Source organism: Triturus cristatus, chromosome 9, assembly GCF_964204655.1.
Source record: "Triturus cristatus chromosome 9, aTriCri1.1, whole genome shotgun sequence".
NCBI lineage: Eukaryota > Metazoa > Chordata > Amphibia > Caudata > Salamandridae > Triturus > Triturus cristatus.
In genome coordinates this window covers 989,227,063-989,246,528 of record NC_140592.1, presented here as the reverse complement: position 1 = coordinate 989,246,528, position 19,466 = coordinate 989,227,063, and positions in this window count along the sequence as shown.

Sequence of the window (19,466 nt, the reverse complement as noted above, 5' to 3'; positions counted from 1 at the left end):
TTTATGTGCAAATGTTAAAGGGGCACTCAATAACTAAAATCAGTTTCTGAACATACATTGCATTTAATGATTGAATTGGTCCTGCCAAGTTTCGAATCTGAGAATTGTTCAAGCCATTGCATTGTGCACTGCAGCCACTGAGTTATCTCATCAGCTTTATGAGGGCGCCTCCTCTTTAGCATATGGTGCAACTCTGAAGACATCTGATAATGTCTTCTTCATTGCCCGGCTGGCCCATTGTCATTCTTTATGTGGCAACAGCTGCATAGAGAATGGCAATGAACGGGGTGGGGATGCTCTTGTGCTCCGAGACGAGGGAGCTGAAGCCTCTCACAGGGGAACAGCTCTGCTCCCTGCAAGGACCAAAATTATGGAAAAAAGGCATCCTAAAAAGGGATTCTCATGGACAACAGGCGTGAGGTCCAAATTACGAACGGTGCGTGAAATTAACATACGGTTGGTAACCCTACTTCCAGCAGATGCACATTCTAAAGAAAGTGTTTCCATGTATCCTTCAGTGAACCTCCACACAGGTTCAGTCATGGACTGTATCGATCCAATGGACACAATACACACACAAGCTGTCACAGAGCCGCATTCCTGGGGCCGGTCCTTCAGGGCACAGGGCTAGCTCGCACCATTTGGACATAAAGAGTGTCTGTCAAGCTAATCAAAGGTCGGCCTGACAGACACATTTTATTTTCAGGTCAGGCAGCGAAGAGCTAGACATGCGCTAAATGTGCAGGCTCCTGGCTGCTTGAGCTGAACTTTGCTGAGCTAAGGATGTCACAGCTCCAGTGGGTGTGACCTCCTTTAGTTTGGCAAAGGTTCCTCAAGGTCCTCCCCCTCGTGATGAAAGGGAGCATCAGTGATAGCCTCATACCTGGGTGCTTCATTTATAAACCGTGAAGTGCCCAGGGCCGAATGTCTATCATTGATGTCACAGAGTCGTCTGGGGTCAGCAGTCTCTCTAACCCCATCCTACTCTGTAATAAAATAGGGACTGCAGCCTCCCCTCATTTGCTTACCTAAGGTCAGCCAATGACGGATGGCAGAAGCCCCAAACCACCTGGCACTTTTGAGGCTTCCCTTTCCTAGAGCTGATGCAGGTAAGTGTTATGTTTAAAGTGACTGTTTGGTGCGTGTGTGTTTATGAATGTATGTGTGTTTGTGAGTGTTGTGAATGGGTGTGTGCATGTCTGCACGTAATTGAGTGTGCATGTGTATGTGTGTGGCCCCCCTTCCCACCTCTAAGTTGTACTTATCAGCTGCCACTGGGACCACACTGTCATCTTTAGATATACATCCTACATCCAGACTTAGAGGAGGGTCTGAAGACTCTGATCTCGGTTGGTGCCGTCTGAGACAGAACCAGAAATATGGTTTCCTTCCGGGATCAAGAAGAGCCCTGGTTCACCCACCTATCAGTGTTTGACTTCTGCATCTTCCATTACACAGACACACACAGTATTTGTTAGTGGCTTACAAAGCGAATGCACATGTTCTTAGGTCTGCAGTGACAGCACAGCTGTCTGTAAGTTCTTTTGTTACCAATTCTTTCAAATGTACTTAGAGAGGGCTTTGCTTTCGCCTCCTGCAATACATGACTGATAATTTTACATCACAGGAGCACATTGAATGATACCCATTACATTTGTTGGCAAGAGTGTATACAGAAAACACCAGCTTTTCTTTTTTAACCAGCAGACTGGACTACGGAAACGCCCTCTACGCTGGGATCAACAAAGCTCTACTCCTCAAACTCCAGACCATCCATAACACCACTGCCAGAGTTGTCCTCTGCATCCCACAACAAGACCACATCACCCAGCACCTGCAAGACCTCCATTGGCTACCCATTGAAAAGAAAGTGACCTTCAAGCTGCTCACTCATGCCTACAAATCTTTCCACAACACCGGATTCCAATACCTCAACGAAAGATGCACCCAAGAGAAGCCTCCGCTCCACCGAACTTGCCCTGGCCAAAACCCCATGCATCTGCAGAGCCAGAGCGGGAGAAAGAGCCTACTCCGACATCGAGGTCAAGACCTAGAACAAACTCCACCTCAGCATCAGAAGATCCCCCACTCTGCATGCATTTAGGAAGAGCCTCAAGACTTGGCTCTTTGGATGAGACGGTGCTGCATAAACCTCTCCCCCCCAGCAACTTGCGACCCTCATGGGTAAGTACCAAACTTCACTAATCTCTGATTTATTGATTAATTGATTTCAGCAGGCTTTATTTATATACTTGTTTATCTGTTTATTTGTTTCTGTGATTAGTTATTTATTTATTTTTAGTCTTCTACAGCATGAGCCAGACCATGAGGGGGATCAGAACTGTTTGCATCAGTCATAAAAAAACAAAAGTAATGACATTGAATCACTGAGAAGAATCGGGGTTGAAACAAAACAGTATAACTCTGGAGTGAACATAGCTATAACTAACTAACAGAGAATTGTATAGATGGGAACAATAGAGCGAGTTCACATATGTTACAGATTAATGAACACATATTTAGTAAATGGGATACGCTGCTGAAAGTGAAGGATATTTGTGGTCTGTTTTTGAAGGAATCATGGGAGGGGTTGTCCTAATACCAGGTGGAATGGCTTTCTTTATTTGTGGAAGATTACCTGAGAAGACTTACTTCACAGCTCTGTTTTGTTTTAAAGAAGGAACTTGAAGTCACAGAGAGTCTGTACTTTGGAGTGAGCAGTAGCTTCCTGAAATGATTAGCTTGTGGGTTAAATATTTGGCTGATCTCTCGTGTAGTCTTGTGAATAATTCAAGCCAGCTTGTATGTGTTCCTCGCCTCAATGGGAAGTCAATTCAGTGTGGTCAGGATTGGAGAGATCAGATTGAATCTTCTTGGACAAGTGACTAAGCGGGCTACAGAGTTGAAGGCCACCTTCAAAGGATATAGGTGTATTCTGGAAATGTCAAATAGGAAAGAGTTGACGTAGATTAATTTAAAGAGGACCATATATTTCATTGCAGTGTGGAAGTCCTGTGCAGGAATTAGCAGCTTAACCCCTTTGAGAGGTATAATTTGGAATTTGGCACCCAAGGATATCGCATTAATGTGGGTGTGTAGATTAAGGTTGTGAGCACATTGAATGTCCAATGATTTCACATTGTCTACAATGGACGGTTGACAGTCTAGGAGGCATGAGGAATCAAACAATGTTTTTACATGTGAGATGCATTACAGCTGAGAGGGTAGAAGGGAAATGGTCTTTCTACATGTTCAGTTCCAGGAGTGCAGTAACATCCATTACTAAGATCAGTAAGCATTTTTGACAGTTATGATATCTATGTTAGGATTGAATAGTATAAGAGATAAACTGGAGCCTTGGAGTTCTCATTGAAAGGGCTAGGCCCTTACGTTCTGGACCTATTCTAGAATCACAATCCAATGGTTCTTTTTAGCAGTAGGTAAGCATAGATGGGAGACAGTCGTTATTAATGTCAATCAATTCAACAGGAATTTCTCTGGACACATAGCAACCTCAGACAATTACATAAGGTTAATTAATTTATTACTAAGCCAAAAGTAACTGGACATAAAAACACCTCAAAATGAGGGTGTAGAAATACATCGGAATCAGCATGAAGCCAAATCTGCGAATCAAGTTGAGGCGATGCAACATGCACAAAACAATTAACTCAAGAAAGAGGATACAGATGACCAGAAAGGATGAGTCCATGTTTTTCTGCATCAAGGATTGAAGAAAATAAAGCATTAATCTATCCTTACTCTAGCGCTAAGATGACATCCGTATCTTTGCATATTCCGGGGCAAGAGACAAAAGGTGTCAGCATGTGGAGTCTTCCTAAGAAGTCTCACCACCATCAATGGGTACAATAGCAAAAAGCTATCAAGACAGATCTCGTGATAAGATGCTGTCTCTCCGAAGGCAGAAGTAAAAGTGGGCAGTTTCCCTACCTTCAACATCACATTATTACAGGTATCCTTCCCAAGAGCCCTTGCAGGTTACGCCATCCTCTCTGGATATCATCCTAAAAGGCAATTTTCCATGGGACTGCGATGTTCTTCTTCTCACCATTCCTGTCCTTGGTTCCCAAGCCTACTCCTGCCTGAAGGACAACAGCCTTCTCTTTTTAATTTGGACCGAACAATGTAACCTTTTCCGTCCTTGTCAGACTAGTAAAACAAAGACATTAGTCTAGCTAACATGAACACTTCTTTAACCTGCAACACAAAACATTAGAAAGAACAAATTCCACAGCACACATGAAATTCAGCTACTAATTCTAAAGCGAAAGCTTCAAGGGAAAAATATTGCAGGCCTTCAAGATTCAGCTAAAATAAAAAAATGCCTTGTGAGCTTTACAAATTGCATAGAAAACTAAGGTACGCCAGTAAATATTTCTACCTACAAGTAAACAACAAATTCATAAACACATTTAATAAATGAAGGATTGTCAGTGCACAACTTGAGTTCTTCATATTAATGTTTTCTGCTAATTACATTCACTTTCTACGTTAATTCTCCATGTTACTATTCCGTTACATTTCGTTGCGCTCTACACCTGTGATTATAATACACGCCTACAAATAAAATTTTAGTTTTCACTACATCAGTCCCCCCCTCTGATGACGTTGAGTCATCACAAAACACTTTAAATCCCTGTAGAGTAGACCAACCTAAACAGATGTCATAGCTAGTTTCCTCTGTCTGAACTCCTCCAACAAGTTTAGATTCTCGTAATGACTGTCCTGTAGTCTTTCCACTGTTATTTCTCTCTCCCCAAAGGAATCCTCCATTTGCCTCACCTTGTGCCATTTGTATGCTCTTATCATACCTAGCAAGAGGATAACACAGACCACAACAATTATTATTGGCTTCAAGATATATCCAAGAATTCCCTTTCCTAGGTTAGCAAACCAAGTTCCAACTGCTCCAAATCATTTTCCAAATTTATCCCAAACTCCTTGAGTTGCCAAGTCATATATCTCAGTGCTGTTACACCTCAGAGTTTTACTGTTATCAGGAATGCGAGTGCAACACTGTTGGACCTTCAGCATCTGATAGACTGCGCCTTCTTTTGTTAATAACACATCTAAAGCAAGATGGTTCTGCATCACCATCGCACTTATGGAAACCATTTCTCCATATATGAGCAACAATGAATGAGCTGTGTTAACTGACAACTTCTTCACAATGGTAGACAATCTTCTAATCTTGATGTCATTCAACACCTCACCCAAAGCAGATATCATCACTCCAAATATGTCTCCCCCAATTTTTCCAGCACTCAGCCCACGTTTTTTCCAATGATTTGATCTTACCCTTCAAATTCCCCAAATCTTCCACTTGATATATCTTTGGAAACACAACTGCCACATCACAAGTACCATACCAATTATTTGGAAGCCAAACAAATGTGTTCTTCCCACACACAAAATATACTCCTGGCACCACTTGTACTGTTTGTGTAGGAACTTCTTCGAAGAAGCATCAATTAGGAAGATGTGATCACTCACTCTGTCCCACAAAAATAGTGTTGTAACAGGTCTGTACAATCTAGAGCTATAGGACCATAACTTCCCTCTTGCCACCATATTCTCCATTAAAAATGCTAGCAACGAGCAGCTTCATCCGCATAGTGGTTGCCCGTAGTGACAAAATTATTTCCCTTCCCAAGTGCTAAGCACTTAACGACTGCCACTTTCTTTGGTAATTTAAATGCTTCCAACAGTTGTCTCACAGATTCCCCATTTCTAATGGGAGAGCCTGATGACATTAGAAACCCTCTCTGTAACCATAACTGTCCAAAGTCATGAACCACACCGAAACCGTACTGGCTATTGTGATAGATGGTGACACCAATCTGCTCAAAGAGAAGGCATGCACTTGTCAAGGCAACGATTTCGGCCACTTGTGCAGAGTGTACACTTTTTAAACAAGCAGCTTCCTCAACTCCAGAGATGGTACAAACAGCAAATGCTATTCTCAGATTACCTTCATTGTCTCTTAGACATGAACCATCAACAAAAATGACTTGGTTGGGATCAGACAATGGTTCATCAACAATGCCAGGTCTCGGCTTGGTGCAGAGCTCAGTAATGTCCAGACAGTCATGGTCTTTGCAATCTTCTCCATCAACATTTGGAACAGGTAACAAGGTAGCAGGATATAACACAGAACATCGCTTTAGAGTTACATTTTCTGCTGCAAGCAACACTTGTTTGTATATTGTCATCCTGTTATTAGTGAAATGCTGTGTTTTGGTCCTTGTCATCAGAAGTTCAACCAAGTGTAGTACATATACAGTAAGTGGATGACTCATCACAATGCTTTTACTACGTTCGTTACTGCCACCTGTTGCAGCAACAGATTTGAGACATCCAGGTAATGCTGAAGCTACAGGATCCAATGTAGCTGAGAAATAGGCCATAGGCACCTCCATGTGTCTGGGTGAGTACAGGAAGAGCACAACCCTCCCTTTCATAGCAGAACAGAAAAAAATGCTTTATTGTAATCAGGCATTCCTAAAGCTGGAGCTTGACAAAGGAGTTCACTCAGCTCCAAGAAGGCAAGCAAGCAGTCGTTATCCCAAGGTACCAGATCACTCAAATCCTTGAGGGTCAGCATCTGCAAAGGTTTTACCATCAAAGAGAAATTTGGAATCCTTTGTCGGCAGTAGCCAACCATTCACAAAAACATCCTGACTTCTTTCTTGATAGTAGGCGGATTCATTTTCATGATCACCTCCACTCGTTCTCATAACACCTTCCTCTTGCCTCTCTCAATTTGATGACCCAAATACTGAACTTCAGTCAAACAGTACTGAAGTTTGCTCGGGACACTTTGTGCCCATTGTCAGCCAGATGGTTCAGTAAAGCAATAGTATTGTCCCTACAAGTCTCCTGTGTTTCAGATGCAATGATTTGTCAAAATCGTACGTGCACTGCTTAAATATTTATATTCATGTAATTTAACAGGTTGATATGAAATTAATCCGTGCTCCTGGGTGTCACTTCTCTGAACAAGGAGTGCGTGAATTCAATATTTGGTAGCAAACCCTAGGAAAATGGGTGTGTCCCCTGGGCACTGGTATATCAAGTACTATAATTTTTTTTCTTTAGGTTGATTTCAATAAAGTTACTTGAAGATTTTCAATGGTTTAAAGTTCATTTATTTTCATCATGAATTTTTATGGTCATTTCGATGATGTGTCGTATTCACACGTTTACATATCCCAATGCATTTCGGCGTAATGCCTTCTTCCGGGGAATGTCTAAAAGTAAAAATATATGAGGCTACATTTTGTGCATCGTTACGTTTTATCGCTAAGAAAATGTTAAAAACATACATGTGTATCAATGGTAATTAGTCTTCCTGTGCGCCATGGTGGTCGTTTGATGAGTGATTGTAAGTGACTGTTAGTGGGGTTGATTGTTTGTTATAGTCTTGCTATTAGTTAGAGGTGATAAGTGCGGAAATTATGATCGGCATGTAATAAAGGAAAGATTAAAAGTGTACACCCAAAAAAACCAAAAAAATCAGAAAAAGCTCGAATGCCTCTATGGGCGTGGACTACTCCCGTGGTACATTCTTCATGAAGTGCCTCCCATTACATATACGTCTGACAAGGAAAAAGAAAAACGCGTACGTTCTGGTTTACTTCTCCAGTGGTGCATTCTTTATAAAGTGCCTCCCATTACACGTGCGTGCGGCAAAGAGAAACGCGTGCGCTTTAATTTACTTACTGTTGTGTCAATGATTCTAAGCGCGTATGGTGAACAGCCGTATCGGATGCTTCCGCGAGTGTGTGATCGCTGTGTCGAATGTCGGTATAAATGAGAGTTACATTGTGAAGATAGAGATAGGACTCGTTACTGCTGCGTGATAGTGAAGATAGTGAAGAAAGACTATGCATGCCACTCGAAAAATGTTCAACAGTCAACAATAAAGTAAACATCATTCTGTTAAGATAAAATCAGCTATGTGCTCATTGTAATGTAAATTAATTAGATCAATCAGAGATAACATGTGAATTCCATCCGGTCATTCATCCCATGTGGTTTCATTGAGTTAAGTGTGCGAATCCAGTGATTTTCGCGTTGTAATAAAGTTTTATGATTGTTTTTGCCTTCCGTTTTAACAAAAATTTCCAAAATGTTGAATTTGAGTTGGCTTATGTGATGTCCAGCTTCTAGAAAATGACTAGCTACTGTAGACTTGAGATTCTGGGTTCTGATGTTGCTTTTGTGTTCGTTTATACGTATTTTGATTTTTCTTTCTGTTTGTCCCACATATATTTTTCCACATGGACATTTTAATTGGTATATCGTGTTGGGTGTATCACATGTGGCTGTTACTTTAAGTTTGATGGTATGACCTTTCATTGGGTGTGTAATGTATGAACCAGGGATGATATTGTTCCAGTTGTTGCAGTTCTAACATGTTATAGTTCCTTTATATTGAATTTGTGTGTTCTGGTCTGTCGGATTTTTGATGATCTCTCCCAGGTTTTTTGCTCTAGTGTATGCAAAAATGGGTTCCTATTCAAAGATTTTATTGAAATCTGGTTCCACTTTCAATATGGGCCAATGTCTTTTGATTATGTTTTTAAAGCATTTGCTCATCGTGGAATATTTATAGACTATTGTCGTGCGTTTGTCAATGTCTTTTTTGGTAGGTGACAATGCTGTGATCCTGCTGATGGCGTTACTTCTCTTTTCTGCTTGTAGCAGGATGTGTTCTGGGTATCCTCTTGTGCGGAAACGTTTTAACATTTCGTTGATGCGTGTCATCCTGGTGTTGGGATCAGATACTATTCTTGTGACTCTAAGAATTTGCGTGAAAGGCATGTTGTTTTTTAGGGAACTGAGATGGAAGCTGTCGTAGGACAGCATGTTGTTTTCATCCGTTGTTTTTATGAAAAGATCTGTTTGAAATCCTTCGTTGGTTTGTATAATTTTTACGTCCAAAAAATTGATGGTGTCTGATTGAATATCAGAGGTGAATTGTATTCTTTGGTCTATGTGATTCAGTTCATCCAACAATTTGGTGAGTGTCGATGTGGGTCCATTCCATAAAATGAAGATATCATCTATGAACCTTACGAACATTTTTAGATGAATTTGCCATGCTGGATTAGTTAGGATGTGTTTTTCTTTGAACATTCCCATGAAGATATTCGCGTAGGTTGGGGCAGCACAATTTCCCATTGATGTACCAGTCTTCTGCAAAAACCAATCTGTCTTCCATTTGAAATAGCTATGTTGTAGTGTGAAAAACATCAGTTCCATCAAAAAGATTTGTAAATCTGTACTGTATTCACTTTGAAGAAGTGCTTGTTCTACTGCTTCCAAACCCATTTGATGTGGAATGGATGTGTATAGAGATTTGATGTCTACTGTACGCATTAAAACAGATTCGTTCTTCTGTTTCATGATTTTTGGGAATTTGTTGAGAAAATCCGTAGTATCTTTGATATACGTGGATAGTTTAGTAACACTCGGTTGTAGATACTTATCCAAGTATTTTCCCACTGGTTCGTGGAGACTGTTTCTTGTAGACACTATGGGTCGAAAAGGTGGCTTTGTCAGATTTTTATGTATTTTTGGTACCATATATATGGTAGGGCTTTTTGGATTAGTTTGGATTAGGTATCTCTTGACTTTTTCATTGATGGTGCCCATTTCATTGGCTTTTTGAACGATGTTTTTTAGGACTTCAAGGATTTGTTCCGTAGGGTTGAAATCAAGTTTCATGTAGGTGTATCCATCCGATAAATGGATTTCCACTTGTTCTTCGTAAAAGTTGGTGTTTAAGATGACCAGTGCTCCGCCCTTGTCGGCTTTCTGGCATGTAATGTTCGTTCTGTTGGCTATGGATCTTAATTTGCCCCATTCCTTTTGTGTGAGGTTCTTAAATTTGTGCCGTTTTTGAAAATTTAATTTCTGGAGGTCCTGTTTCACTAAAGTTTCGAATGTGTCTAAACTTTTGTGGCTAATGGGTGCCATATAGGTGCTTTTGGTTTTTAAGCCTTTTAAAGGGTCTTCAGTTGTAGAGATGGTGGATTCTACTACGTTTTCGAAATAGTGTCTTAGACAGAGTTTTCTCATTAATTTAAAGAAACTGATGTCTAGTTCCAGGCTGTTGGTGTGCGACGTCGGAACAAAGGAAGTGCCTTTTTGTAATACTTTTGATTCGACGTTGGATAGGTGGTAATCTGAGATATTGATTACTAAGTCGTTTTGTGTCCCCCTTTCTTTTGTTTGTTCTGTTTCTGTGTTGTCATGCGTGTTTGGGGTAATTCCTTGGTTTTTTCTGGTTCTTTGATTCCTCCTGGGTCTTCTCCGTTGGTAGTGCCTGCTTCTAAAAAAGAAACCGATGCAGTTGTTTCCACTCCGAATGAAACAACTGCATCGGTTTCTTTTTTAGAAGCAGGCACTACCAACGGAGAAGACCCAGGAGGAGTCAAAGAACCAGAAAAAACCAAGGAATTACCCCAAACACGCATGACAACACAGAAACAGAACAAACAAAAGTATTACAAAAAGGCACTTCCTTTGTTCCGACGTCGCACACCAACAGCCTGGAACTAGACATCAGTTTCTTTAAATTAATGAGAAAACTCCGTCTAAGACACTATTTCGAAAACGTAGTAGAATCCACCATCTCTACAACTGAAGATCCTTTAAAAGGCTTAAAAACCAAAAGCACCTATATGGCACCCATTAGCCACAAAAGTTTAGACACATTCGAAACTTTAGTGAAACAGGACCTCCAGAAATTAAATTTTCAAAAACACCACAAATTTAAGAACCTCACACAAAAGGAATGGGGCATATTAAGATCCATAGCCAACAGAACGAACATTACATGCCAGAAAGCCGACAAGGGCGGAGCACTGGTCATCTTAAACACCAACTTTTACGAAAAACAAGTGGAAATCCATTTATCGGATGGATACACCTACATGAAACTTGATTTCAACCCTACGGAACAAATCCTTGAAGTCCTAAAAAACGTCGTTCAAAAAGCCAATGAAATGGGCACCATCAATGAAAAAGTCAAGAGATACCTAATCCAAACTAATCCAAAATCCGAATGTTGGATGAACTGAATCACATAGACCAAAGAATACAATTCACCTCTGATATTCAATCAGACACCATCAATTTTTTGGACGTAAAAATTATACAAACCAACGAAGGATTTCAAACAGATCTTTTCAGAAAAACAACGGATAAAAACAACATGCTGTCCTACGACAGCTTCCATCTCAGTTCCATAAAAAACAACATGCCTTTCACGGAAATTCCTAGAGTCACAAGAATAGTATCTGATTCCAACACCAGGATGACACGCATCAACGAAATGTTAAAACGTTTCCGCACAAGAGGATACCCAGAACACATCCTGCTACAAGCAGAAAAGAGAAGTAACGCCATCAGCAGGATCACAGCATTGTCACCTACCAAAAAAGACATTGACAAACGCACGACAATAGTCTCTAAATATTCCACGATGAGCAAATGCTTTAAAAACATAATCAAAAGACATTGGCCCATATTGAAAGTGGAACCAGATTTCAATAAAATCTTTGAACAGGAACCCATTTTTGCATACACTAGAGCCAAAAACCTGGGAGAGATCATCAAAAATCCGACAGACCAGAACACACAAATTCAATATAAAGGAACTATAGCATGTTGGAACTGCAACAACTGTAACAATATCATCCCTGGTTCATACATTACACACCCAATGAAAGGTCATACCATCAAACTTAAAGTAACAGCCACATGTGATACACCCAACACGATATACCAATTAAAATGTCCATGTGGAAAAATATATGTGGGACAAACAGAAAGAAAAATCAAAATACGTATAAACGAACACAAAAGCAACATCAGAACACAGAATCTCAAGTCTACAGTAGCTAGTCCTTTTCTAGAAGCTGGACATCACATAAGCCAACTCAAATTCAACATTTTGGAGATTATTGTTAAAACGGAAGGCAGAGACAATCATAAAACTTTATTACAACGCGAAAATTACTGGATTCGCACACTTAACTCAATGAAACCACATGGGATGAATGACCGGATGGAATTCACATGTTATCTCTGATTGATCTAATTAATTTACATTACAATGAGCACATAGCTGACTTTATCGTAACAGAATGATGTTTAGTTTATTGTTGACTGTTGAACATTTTTCGAGTGGCATGCATAGTCTTTCTTCACTATCTTCACTATCACGCAGCAGTAACGAGTCCTATCTCTATCTTCACAATGTAACTCTCATTTATACCGACATTCGACACAGCGATCACACACTCGCGGAAGCATCCGATACGGCTGTTCACCATACGCGCTTAGAATCATTGACACAACAGTAAGTAAATTAAAGCGCACGCGTTTCTCTTTGCCGCACGCACGTGTAATGGGAGGCACTTTATAAAGAATGCACCACTGGAGAAGTAAACCAGAACGTACGCGTTTTTCTTTTTCCTTGTCACACGTATATGTAACGGGAGGCACTTCATGAAGAATGTACCACGGGAGTAGTCCACGCCCATAGAGGCATTCGAGCTTTTTCTGATTTTTTTGTTTTTTTTGGGTGTACACTTTTAATCTTTCCTTTATTACATGCCGATCATAATTTCCGCACTTATCACCTCTAACTAATAGCACGACTATAACAAACAATCAACCCCACTAACAGTCACTTACAATCACTCATCAAACGACCACCATGGCGCATAGGAAGACTAATTACCATTGATACACATGTATGTTTTTAACATTTTCTTAGCGATAAAACGTAACGATGCACAAAATGTAGCCTCATATATTTTTACTTTTAGACATTCCCCGGAAGAAGGCATTACGCCGAAATGCATTGGGATGTGTAAACGTGTGAATATGACGCATCATCGAAATGAACATAAAATGTCATGATGAAAATAAATGAACTTTAAACCATTGAAAATCTTCAAGTAACTTTATTGAAATCAACCTAAAGAACAAAAAGTATAGTACTTGATATACCAGTGCCCAGGGGACACACCCATTTTCCTAGGGTTTGCTACCAAATATCAGATGCAATGATGTCATCATTGTACTGAACTAGCAGTGAGTTTTGAGGCAAAATCAAGCTCCCGAGGTTCTTCTTCAAGACCTGGTTGAAGATAGATAGACTTTCAGTATTACCTTGAGGGATATGACACCATGTTAAGACACGATTTTCCATATGGAAAGCAAATAAAAATTGTCTTTCCTCATGCAATGGGATGGAGAAAAATGCTTGACAGAAACCAATCACTGTGAACCAGGCAGCTTCGCAAGGAATTCGAAGTAGGGTCACAGATGGATTCGGTACCACCGGACAACATGGAATAACAATATTATTCACCCTTCTAAGGTCCTGAACTATGCAACACTTTTCACTTGGATTTTCCAATCTCATAATGGGTGAATTGCATGGGCTTCCAGTGATCTCTTTCAGTATGCCCAGAGCGATCATGGACTCAATTACAGGTGTAATCCCTGCCACCATTTCCGGGGTCAGGTTGTACTGAGGAGTTCTTGGGAATTCTGCATTAGGCTTGATTTGTTTACAGAATTGCTTGACTCCACAAATCAGTCCGATTTGTTTTCCTGTGAAGTCCCATACTACCGGAGAGATGGTGTCTCTCAAGTCCAACGGCATGTCTTCCACTGTCAGTAAAGGAAACATAGCTGTGTAATGATTCTAATTTGCCAATTTGAAAGCAATATCTTTATCATTAGTCTGTAATTCAATTCCCTAGGCGTGCAATAGATGTACAGTTCAATTTACATAAAAGATCACGCCCTAACAAACAGACTGGACTTGAATCACATACCACAAACTGGTGATGATCCAGAAAGGTTCTGAGTTTCACTGGTACCTCTTCTGTCAGAGAGTTTGTCATTCTTTTGTTTAGCAACTCCAATGACTTAGATCGATTTTCCCAAGAAGTGTAGGTTTGGGGCTAATGCAGATCTCACAGTAGAATGGTTAGCATCATCATCGATCAAGAATGTAATGGGATGACCATCTATGTCAGCTTCTACATATGATCCACTTTGGTCTACCTCTAAGACTGACTGCACCAAGTGTACATTGTTCCTCCCCCCTCGGGCACCGTCATAAGGACGGGTCCTGATCAAATCCACCCAAAGCTTCTGTTAAGGGCATTTGATGACCATCTATGTCAACTTCTACATATGGTCCACTCTGGTCTACCACTAAGACTGCACTATGTGTACAGTCTTCCTCCCCCCTTGAGCACCGTCATGAGGACGGGTCCTGATCAAATCCATCCAACACTTCCATTAAGGGCATTTGATGGTAGGTTCTATTGCCCTGCGAGATTCTCAGGGGTTGGGGCACTTGCACTAATTGGTTCTGGTTCACTCCCACATTATGAGATCTTGGCTTTGTCACCCTCGGTAACTGATTTACCACATCAGTCACCTGCACGAGTTCTCCCTCCTCCTCCAAACTGATTTGATGGATTTAAGTGACACTTACATGTCCAATCCCCAATCTTGTGACAAAAATGACAGGCAGTAGTCTTTTTCAGAGTAGCAATATCTATCCCCATTTTAGGATCTGTGGGGACACCTCTTCCTCTTCTTTGTCGCGCCGGACCTGCAACTGATGGTTTTTGAACACCTCCTGGGACATTCCCTTGATTGCAAACGACTATTAGTCCAGTTCCTGTATCTGTTCACCCTTCTGTGCATTTCGTATTTGAACTAACACTAACTTTTCCTTTATCCTCCTATGTTTGGAATCCACCTCATCACTGTAATACCTGGCATACTACAGAATTTCTTCCATAGACTTATTTTGCCAGCAGATCAGATGTTGCTGGAGACAAATTGGCCCATGCCTTTAGGGTCGATTGTGTCCAACCCACTTTACTGCTGAAAGGTTTGTAGGAGACTTTTATAATAGGCGTGTACTGACTCTTTAGCTCCAGGTCGTTCAATCTATTTTAACCCAATCGATGTCTTGATGGGCTATTTTGGACTGCAACCATGTGATCAACTGATCATACTTTTACGTAACCAAGGGCGAAGGACTATGAGTTACAAGATCCCTCTCTGGCTAAGCAGCAGGCCACTTAATAGCAATTTTACATGCAGACCATAGATCACTAGGATCCACAATTTCAAACAGAGTATTTAAGTCAATCCACAACACCATCGAGATCTTAACAATGTGATCGACTTGCGTGTACCATTCATCAGGCTTTTCTCTCAGCCTGGAAAAATCATTTGTGAATGCAGCAAGATCACCTCTACTCCATGGAACATGCACTTATCCTCCACTAGAAATCAAACGACAGGAGTACACCTGTATGCCCAGTTGAGACCTGGGTGATAAATGTATGTAATTAAAACAATGTCTCAACACGGTACGTTTCGTTAGGCTATTAAATAAACATGCACATATTGTTGCAAGAAGAAAAGAGCAGGGAGATGCCAAAGTTAAGGAATGTGCTGGGGGCACTGTATATTCAGAACATGTAAAGGGAAAAACAACAGTATCAGCACTGTATACATTGAATGTGGGTGTAACCTGAAAAAGACTTTGTGCATATAAGTGCTCGTGACAGACATGGTGGATGGCACAAGTGACAAGTGACACAGCGATGAGCAGCGCAGAGTGAGCAAAGTGATAATGTTTACAAGGTACTTTTGGTTCAAGAAAAGTTATTTACAAGAGTTACAAAGGGTTAACAATTTGTGAACCAGAGTATAGCACCAGAAGTTGCACTGGGATGTCAACGGCATTTCGACCCGTAGTAGGTTAGGGTCATCTTCAGGACCAGGTTACTGGTTTGTTCGTGCACTACAAGAAAGGAGGAATGGGGAGAGAGTAATGCGGGGTTCAGGTTAGGAAGAAATTGAAGAATCTGCCGATACATTAGTTAGCCTCCTATAACCTTCTTAAAACCAACTCTCGGATGTGTGTTGTCAATCTAGTCACCTTCTTTTCCTGCAGCTCCTGGTCACTCTAGTTAAGCCTATGATTTCCCTGTAACATTTTTGTTTGAGACAGGTCGATTCATACCTCTGAGCGAGTTCTGACAACTTCTCATGCGCTCCTCTCGCTTTGCTGGTGACATCCTTCCTACAAACAACAGGTCATCTGACACATAGGTCTCTATTCTCTCCTTCAACCTTACCACATCCAATAGTTTTACCTTTACTTCAGCCTTATTTGTTTCTTGACTTGATGTACTACTGTGACCTTCCTTGCAGTTACTGTGATCTCTCAACCAAGTCTGCAACATCTAAGACATGTTAATTCATCATGGCTCCCTGACTTGTACTTGCTTCTGAAGCTGCACCCATTGATCCTCTCCCTGGAGCTTCCCACATCCTCAGGTCTGAGCTAGTGGTTGCTATAGGTTTTGTCCATATAGTACTGGAACCAATGCGTACTCCCGAAGAATCGGCAGTATCTGGTAATGGGGTACTAGATTCTACAGGCACTAGAGACGGACCATTTCCAATCAGGTTCCCTGACCTTCCCAATCCAGTTCCGTCCACTTGAACATAGCATCGCTGACTAAGGTTTACCACTGAGCTTGGGTCATACACACGAACAACAGGACCAATCGTGACCGGTACTGGAAGACCTTCCAGTAACCGTGAAGCAGCAGTTACTCCATTCTGTTTCATACCTCCTGAGGCTTACACTCCTGCCCCATTAATTCTGTGGATATCTTTCGCACAGCGCCCATACAAGGACCTGTTTGAGGTGCTGGCACACCTTCCACATTCACTGCATTCACCAAACCTCTCCTTCCCGCCTTTCTTTTAATCTTGTTCATGAAGAATTGGAGAGAACATTACAATTCACTTCGCTAGTTTGAAGATTAAGATGGATGAATAATGGTCTTCATGACAATGTCAAAAAGATTAATGGGTTTATATTTGGCCCTACTGATTTCTGTTATGAAGTATTCTGCTTTATTCTTGAAATTATGGTGTTTGTATTCTTTGAGTGTAGATTGGGATAGGTATGTTTGCAATTTCAGCCCTGAAGGTATTGTAGTTCTCTATAACTCGGGTGATGTTGTTATTTGTCAACCAGGGTAACTTTAAGGTTATTTTGGAGCTTAGTAGGGATTGGTTAATGGTATTAAAGACTTTGAGCGAGGTCCTAGGTATCTTTGTTTGTCTAAAATGAATATTTTAGTGCAGAAAAGGGAGAAAGGCACAAGAAAATTGTCAGGCCAGTCTTCTGGTATTGAAGGTGCCACTGAATGAGGACTTTTTGCTGATGATGAGATCAATAATGGATCCCTTCACATAGCAAGGGGTTCAACAGAATTGTTTGAATTTGTTGTTGATCAGAAAAGAAGTCAGTTGAGTCTCTGTGGAGTCAGATTCATCTTCTTAAGATGTAGACTCCAAGGAAAATGTTATTGGAGTTGTTCATCAAATGTCAGTTACTAACTCAATAAGATGGTCAACAAAGAGACAATTCTTCTCTAGAGGGTGGTAGATGTTGTGGAATTGTGGGCTTCTGATGCGTACAATTCAACATACAGGCATTCAAATCTGTTTATGTGGGCTGACTTTAAGTTTTTGCCCTGTTAAGTGGAACTGTAGATAACTTAAACCGCTCCACCTTGTTTTCCCAGCTCGGTCTTGGCGAATGATTGAGAAACCAGGGGAAATCAGGGGAAATCAGGAAGTCATGGACTTGAATTCTTCGTACTTTATCTCACCAGATATATGAGTACGCTTTGGCAAAGCAAATATATCCCACTTTAATGTGCCAATGCAGATACTTGCAAATGATGCTTGCATACTTTAGCACATTATAGCCAGACTTATTGGCTAAGATAATTCTTGTTGCTATTTGTACACAAGGCCCTGGTGTACATACAGATGGCACTTGTATCGTGAGTGTATATGTGTTCTGAGAGGAGCCACAAACATTTTTCATTAGCATGGCCAATCAGAAGCTGTGCTTGCTCAGAGTAATTAAGGCAGCTATTCAGAGCTGAAATAGTAAACAAATGATGGGACTTAAAGGTGTTTTTGAAGCCCACCCCTGGCACCACAGATGCTGTGGTTGACAAATACCCAACAAAGTACAAATGCGGGAATTTAACATTAACTTAACAAAACAAATGACTGTGATGGTATACAATTTTGCAGTTGATTTGAGCTGCTCTGCTAAATTACTATGGGTATATAGTGTTGGTGCATTTATTGGACGTAACTATACCTTGGGGAAATGCAACTAATCCAGTTGTAGTTATAATTTCAGGTCTTTCGGAAAATGCTTGTTACGTTAAATACCCATTTGATACCATTATGCCACGTTGTGTAAATAGACTGCTGTTTGTGGCACAATTATAACACAAGAGCGTATGAGCAGCACTAATAACCAGAATGTAAGTGCCACCTGTTCATGGTAATTGTGTTTTTTGTGCTTTTTTTAACACAAAATTAATCCTTGCATGAAAAATTGAGGCGGGGCACATTTTGCATTAAAATGTAGCTCTAAATGATGGATTTGTATTTCACATAATTAATATTAATTTCATTTCAGTTTTCCCAAAATGTCATGTAATTATTCAAAAGCAAATTATTAAAACTTCGCACACCCCTACAAGAATCCCTAGAAATTACATATATGATGGTCAATCATAAGACATTTTTTTAAAACACACTAAGCACAATGGCCCAGATATACAAATAAATTCAGCAATGCCAGCACAGCAAGTGAACATACTGTGCTGCGTCGCTTGAATGAGAGAGAATAGAACAGTATTATATGTACAAACAATTGGCACTGTCCTCGTCTCTCCCTGCACTGGTGCACTATATTCTGCCATACACCAACACAGACAACCTTGTAACATAGTTCATGGCAGTCTGTGTTGTTGTCTGCATTGTGGTTAACATAGTGGAGGTTAACGTAATTTGTCTGTAGAAAGGGGTACCTCCCCACACACAAAACTGTGCTGACAGGCAGTTTCTTCTTTGTATGTGTGCTACAGAATGCACATGCAAAGAGGAAAGAAGAAAGAAATAAAAAAAACTTTTTCCTCGTAACACCAGCCTCAAGGAGGTGCAGGAATATTTGTGCAATTCCATGTCTACAAGTCTTTGCAGGTATGAATTTGCATCAAAATCCATTGGTAATGCACAGGACCATCAGTGCACCACCAATGGAATGCCTCCTTGATGCAAAGTAACACAAGGCAGTGCATTGCACTGCCTATCATTACTTTGGGTTATAAGGCAAGGCGAATCATGATTTGCATTGAATTGTAAATACCAATCCAACCCTTTGCGTCAGGTCTGCTAATGCTAGTGTTTTCAAGTCTGGACCTTAATTTATTTATTAGAAGAAACCCTCATTCGTATCATATCATGTCCTTTATTGATATTTCAAAACATTG